This window comes from Aythya ferina (genome assembly GCF_964211825.1).
Source record: "Aythya ferina genome assembly, chromosome: 1".
NCBI lineage: Eukaryota > Metazoa > Chordata > Aves > Anseriformes > Anatidae > Aythya > Aythya ferina.
Genome location: NC_140296.1, coordinates 183,969,387 through 183,975,869, shown reverse-complemented (window position 1 = coordinate 183,975,869; position 6,483 = coordinate 183,969,387). Strand labels below are relative to the sequence as shown.

The window sequence follows — 6,483 nt, the reverse complement described above, 5'->3', positions numbered from 1 at the left end:
AAAAAAAAAAAAAAAAAAGGCTTTATAACTATAACAAGAGGAGAGAGAGGTACAGGAGGCCCTCAAATTAGAATTAGCCTTTGAAAAAATACGTATTATTAACCTCAGTACCAGTTTATATATTAACGTCTGCCTTCACAGTGTGTGATTTCAAGTTCTCTTGTATTATACCTGAATGCTCTCTCTTTTTAAACTTCCTGCCCTGGGACTGTAATTCATTCTATATTCCTTTCTCCCATATGATTGTATATAAATAATCAGAGGAAAGTATGAAACCAGAGTAAAAAATGAACCTTTCCAAAAAATAATTTCTCTTTCCTACTGTTTCCTACTGCATCCCCCTTCACCCTCTGTTTCTTCACAATCTCCCTAGTCTTTTGTTATTTTGATAAACCTCCTAATACCAAGGAGCCAGTGTAATTGCCACCCATCCCTGGAGATAAGTGAGAGAGATGGGTAAGCAGATGTCAAAGTCTCAAAACAAAGGTGAGTACAAAGCTATGCAGAAGACTGGTGATTTATAAAGGAGACATTAGCATTATCGAGCACTGTTTGGGGAAATGGTTATGCAAAGAATTAACAGTTTCAGATGAAAAGAAAAAGGAGCGCAGTTGGACCTGCCTGAGCAAGCACATTAGCATAACCCTTAGAGAAAGCCTAAAGAAAAGGATTTACAGTAAGGGAGCTGGAAAGCAGAGGCTTGCAGCTCTCAGGAAGCAACAATTTCTGTTTCTTTGGATCTGCCACTGCTACAGAGGCGATAGCTTGTATGGTTCTTAGTGCCAAACGAGGATACATGACCTCATCATCAGTTTTTCTTCTAATTGAAATAACCTGCAAAGCCTTAAAAATCCTGGCTAAACAGCAAAGCCAAGATACCTAATGAACTCCACTGTTTTTAAGGATAAAAGGCCTAATGTCTTGAATTTGGACCACTTGCCAGGAGCTGTGACCTGGACAGCGCATACTGTTTGGGTTTTGCTCTCTCAACCTGGAGATGTCACCCACCTCCACACCTTCTCTGAGGTTTCTCCTCTCCGGTGGCTTCAGCAGAAACCCACACCAACCTGTACCTAGGCAGGATCTGCCCGGCATTCGCTCTATTGTTTACAAGTAACTCTGACTCAAACCTGTTGCCTTTGATATTTTGTGGATTGCCTCGCCCATTTGTGGCTTCTTATAAAAAATAACTATTAACCTGCAACGTATCATTTACCTGAGTTGAAATGTTGAAAACATTAAGGTCTCATCCTTTTTCACCCCCACTACAAACATTCACTAGGGACAAATAGGTTCTTACTCAGCTTCCCCAAAAGTTTATTCCAATAGACTCCTAAAGAAACAAAATCCCACGGTAGCGTACTCCTGCCTGTAAATGAAACTGATTCCTGTCAAACCTAAGTTTGAAAAGTGTCATTTTGACTACGATGGTTTTCGCGATTTTGTTGATACGTACACACAGATTTTACTCAATAGCTATGTTAGCTGCATATTTACTGCTTACAAGTAATCTTTTGTATGTGTAATAGTTCAATGAATCACTTGGAATGAAAAAAAATATTAAAACTTGCTGAGAGAAAAATAGCTGATAGTATCACACTCGGCAGAAGTTCAATACATGATTCATCAAGGTGGTTAGGTTGTTACACGTCATGATTCCTGACAATCCTCCCGAAAAGTCCGACTAAGATTAACCTTCACTTTAAATGTCAAAATAGTAAAAATCCAAGCAAAATAAAAATAAATAGTAAATACTCACCTACATGATACCACAGGTCAGGACTTGCTGGAATGAATGAACGGGTGAGTGGACAATATAATTAGCCTTGTCTGGAAAGGCAGGGCTCTGGCCCAGCCAATTGGGATTTGTCATTTAGTGAAAACCTTAGCATAATTATAGGGAAGTTGATTAAGGGTGTCTCCTGTCATAGCTGATTGCAGTGAGCACTGTGACAAAACATTACCTGTCGAAGATCTTACAACTAGTTTTATAGTACACCTAATAAATGCCAAAAGTTTTAAAAGAGGGTGCTTTTCTGTGTGTTGTGTTTTGTTGTTGTTGTTGTTGTTTTTGGTTTTTTTTTGTCTAAAGTAAGAAATACCTTACATTTCAACTTACTGTTGCTTTTTGATGCACCAGTGTTTTGACCAATGGAGGCAAAAGTATTTTCATGGTTTTGCTATGCAGAAATGGGGTGGGGGGAGCAAGACTGCCTTCCATGGTGCCCAAGCACAGGTATCAATTGGAAATGCATGCATGCTGTGCAGCAAACAAGGTAGCAGGGAAAATTACCCACTGGGGAGCGGATCCTGAGGTTGCTAAGGATGGGGATCACTGAACTGAGCACCACAGTGCCCTCTGATTGCTCTCAGAGAGATCCAGGCAGGAACACTGGAGCATCCCTAGTGGACGCTGACGTAGGGCATGTTACCATCCATGTAAAGGTGACGGAACAACCTTCTGCTCTCTGTCATCAAACTCCTCGTTCTAATCACACTCACACATCCCTGTGGGATGAGGGCTTCCCACAACGATGGGATGGCAGGAGGTGCCTTTTTCAGCTGTAGGCCTTCCATTTTGCTTGTAATAAGGCAGCTTAGAACCTGATCCATTTCTCCCTCGGCAGCTTTGGAGCTCATCAGCTTTGGAGTTGATGTCGGTCTCAAGACTTTTGTTTCACTGTGGAAACAATTTTGTCATTTCAAATGTCACATGTAGTATTCTTTGTATTTTTTTTGTTTTGTATTTTTACTGTTTTCAGTACTACATGACATATCCTTCATAAATGTATATAATGGATCCAATGATAAATTCACAGATGACAAAATAGCCAAAATACAGTTATTTTACAATCATTAAAGTCAGCTGCCATTTAGAATTCATGTTTTACGTTGACTTTAAGTAATTATTTAGAATAATAATTTAGAAATAATGGTTTAGAAAATAATAGTTTATAAAATCATTCTAAAATTATGATAAAAAATACTCTAAAGCAAAGAGTTTCCTACGATGAAGGATGAAGATTTTTTTAATATTAGCATATATTCATGATATATATATCATATATATAATATTATATATATAATATAATGTCATTGTTCCACAGTAACATGCTACTGCACATTACACAAACATTTTAACACAATATTAATTGGTAGAAGTCTTGAAATTCTAAAATTTGTTCTTGTCTGGATTGATTTTTTTCACTTGATGTGCTTGTAAAAGACAATATTTTCCTTCATGGAAACTGTTAAGCCAGTTTTCTCTGTGAAATTGCATTATACACAATAATGAGACCTTTTAGGTCAAATTGCTGTTGAGATGCATGGTAGCTGTTTTCAAAAAGCCTTTGTTGTTTCAGCCCAAGCTATAGACTTCAAGGCTCTGCCACTTCACCTGTAGCACCGTTTTTCTCTCCTGTAACATCGCATCTTTTTGGTACTGGACAGAATCCTACCTTGCAACTTTACCACCTATCTTGTGGTCTAGCATCCATTATCATTGTCAAATAAGAATTTCCTCCCAGAATAAGACTTTTGGTGGCTTCAGTATTAAGTAAATGAGTGAAATAATTCTCAAAACAGGAAGGAAACATTGCTGTGCTTGGTGGAAATGATGTTGTAGAACAGAATGAAAGTTGAGAAGCCTGAGGAGATGTGGAAATGGCTCTGCAGGGGTATGGGAAACAAAAGGAAGGGAAGAGGAACTATGACCAAACCATTCTTCACACCTCATTAACCTACTAGTTTGTCTCAGACATTCAGCAACATCCCCTCTGGCTTCTCTCATTAAACTATTTCTTTCAAAGCAAGACTTGTAGTTGCTGGTACATAAGGTTCCCATCCCCACAGCAAGCCCAACAGGGGTCAGCAAATTATTCACTCCGGTAGTCTGGGACTTCTCTGTGGTCACTGCCCAGCATTACAAACAGCCTCACTGCCCGCTGAATGTGTCAGTCCCCTGCTGAAGCTGCCAGCAAAAGTGTTAGTTTTGTTTGTGTGTTTATGATGTGGACATCTGTCCATTAGCGACTGGAGAAGAGTCCCCAGTGTCACGCCCCACAGCTGCCGGCTCATCAGCAGACACTAACAATTTCCAGTTGCTACTGAATGAGCTGGATTCAACCCAATAACCTGATGCTAAATGTCTCTGTGCTCCTCCAAATTGTAAGAGTGTGGCTGTTAGGTGGCTCTTGATTTCACTCTGATAAGGCACAAACTGGAAGGTGTTCCTGCTGGTTGTGGGGCATCAGGAGAAGATAAAAAAGAAATAAAAATAACAATAATAATAATAATAAAAAGAAATAGGAAAGCCACAGCTGGCAGCTAATAAAAGAGGAGATGTCTGAAGCCAGATGGGAAGAGAAGCTGGTAAAGATATGCAAATACTGCACAGTTTATATTAGTCACTGAATGCGACAGATAAAAAGTCAGGTATGTAATGTGCAAAGGCAGAAGTGGCCCAAAGCTTTTCAGCAATGTAGGCAAAACTGACCTCTGCTGCCTCAAGAACAAAGAACAGAGGAATTGAGTTTTCTCCCATTATTAATCAGTGGCAAAATTCCACATCGTGACTTTGGCAGAGTGGTTTGCAATGTTAACTACACTTTGTGGACTGATGGGAGGCAGGGGATGTGCTATCTCCCTTTCCTTCCCCCTTTCTTTCCACACATCCCCTGCTCTCCAGCCAGTGTGATCCCACTGAGATGTATCCTTCTTCCCTGGTACTTCATCTCTGTGGTGGTTTTACCCAGCTGGGCAGCCAAGCTCCACCACAACCACTCTCTCCCCCCCCCCCCACTCCTGACAGGGAAAGGGGGAGAAAATAGAATGAAAAGGGCTCAAGGGTTGAGATAAGGACAGAGATATCACTCAACAATTATTGTCATGGGCAAAACAGACTCAGCATAGAGAGATTAGAGAAAGTTATTGCCTATAACTAGAGGACTAGAACACTGAGAAAACAAAACAAAATAATAAACTAAAACCACCTTCACCCAATCTACCCTCTACTACCTCCTCCCCACTAGTGGCACAGGGGAACAGGGAATGGGGGCTGCAGTCAGTCCCTGATGCTTCATCTCTGCCATTCCTTCTCCCTGCCCCTGCTCCCCATGGGGTCCCTCCCACGGGATGCCGTCCTTCCCGAACTGAGCCTGCAGGGGCTGCCCACAGGCAGAAGCTCTTCAAGAACTGCTCCCACATGGCTCCGTACCACAGGCTCCATTCCCCAGGAACAAACTGCTCCAGCACGGGTCCCCCACGGGCAGCAGCTCCCCCCAGACCCCCTGCTCCTGTGTGGGCTCCTCTCCATGGGCTGCAGCTCCTGCCCGGGGCCTGCTCCTGCCGGGGCTCTCCATGGGCCGCAGCCTCCTCCAGGCCACAGCCACCTGCTCCACCAGGGGCTCCTCCATGGGCTGCAGCATGGAGATCTGCTCCATGTGGGACCCATGGGCTGCAGGGGGACAGCCTGCTCCACCAGGGGCCTCTCCACAGGCCACAGCAGAACTGCTGCTGCATGCCTGGAGAACCTCCTGCCCTCCTTCTGCACTGACCTTGGGGTCTACAGGGCTGGTTCTCCTCCTTGCTCTCCCAGCTGCTGTGGTGCAGCAGCTTTTTTCCCCGTTCTTAAATCTGCTCTTACAGAGGTGCAAACAATGTTGCTTATTGGCTTGGCACTGGCCAGCAGCGGGTCCCTTTTGGAGCTGGCTGGAACTGACTCTTATCTGACATGGGGCAGCTGCTGGGCTCTGCTCAGAGGCCACTCCTGCACCCTCCCTGTTACCAAACCCTTGCCACACATACCCAGTACAATCTCTCAGCAGAGGAAGGCATGAAGGCACATGTACACATTTCTCAGTAGCTGTCCCATTACACCTAGTCACAGGTCACATCCTCCCTTTCACATACCATGTCACCTTTTCCTAAGCTCACCCTTCACTGAGGTGTCTTTCTCTCTCTCTGTTCCAGCACAGTTCAAAACCACCACCTCCAACCTTACTTTCTCCAAAGTGCCCACCATAACCCTCAACTCCCCTAGGGAGAAGGACTGGCTCCATAATATCTTTACCTGCCAGCTCTGCCATAGAGCCCGTGCTCCAGTTTACATCAGGATGCTTTTTCCATCAGCACTTCACAATATAGGGCTCAATCCCATAACTTACTCCCTTTGTGGAGGCCACCATGTCCAAACTGAAATATTATGGACCCTGTTTCTTCAACCCAGAAGTGGAGCAGAAGAAATGCTTCAAACAGGCTAAGGTCTCCTTTCTCTCTTTTCTCTAATGGGTTGCCCATGACCTCAGCACTGGCAGGAGCTGCAGTAGACACCACACAAGCAGGACACAGCTACCAGCAGCAAGGCCACCACTGTGGCAGTACTCTACGTGTTCCTGTGCACTGCCCTCACCTGAAGCCAGACCTGGGCAGTGTTGTAGCCCTTGCAGATAAGATACGGGAGCTCTGATCACTCCAGCAGTTTGG

General features: G+C 43.7%; 1 protein-coding gene across 5 annotated transcripts in view; it reads right to left on the bottom strand.

Annotated features, from left to right (window-relative positions):
* The window catches only part of LOC311444632 (hyaluronidase PH-20-like), a 48,392-nt gene that overhangs the window by 16,376 nt on the left and 25,533 nt on the right, over positions 1-6,483 (bottom strand). The window contains exon 1 of one of the 5 annotated variants that reach the window (XM_084535907.1): positions 5,556-5,601. The exons of 3 other annotated variants lie outside the window; for them this stretch is intronic. The gene's annotated coding sequence lies outside the window, so the exon portion shown is untranslated. Of the gene's footprint in view, positions 1-1,759; positions 2,796-5,555; positions 5,602-6,483 lie in introns of those variants that run through there. One more of the 5 variants, XM_084535906.1, reaches the window with a different exon arrangement.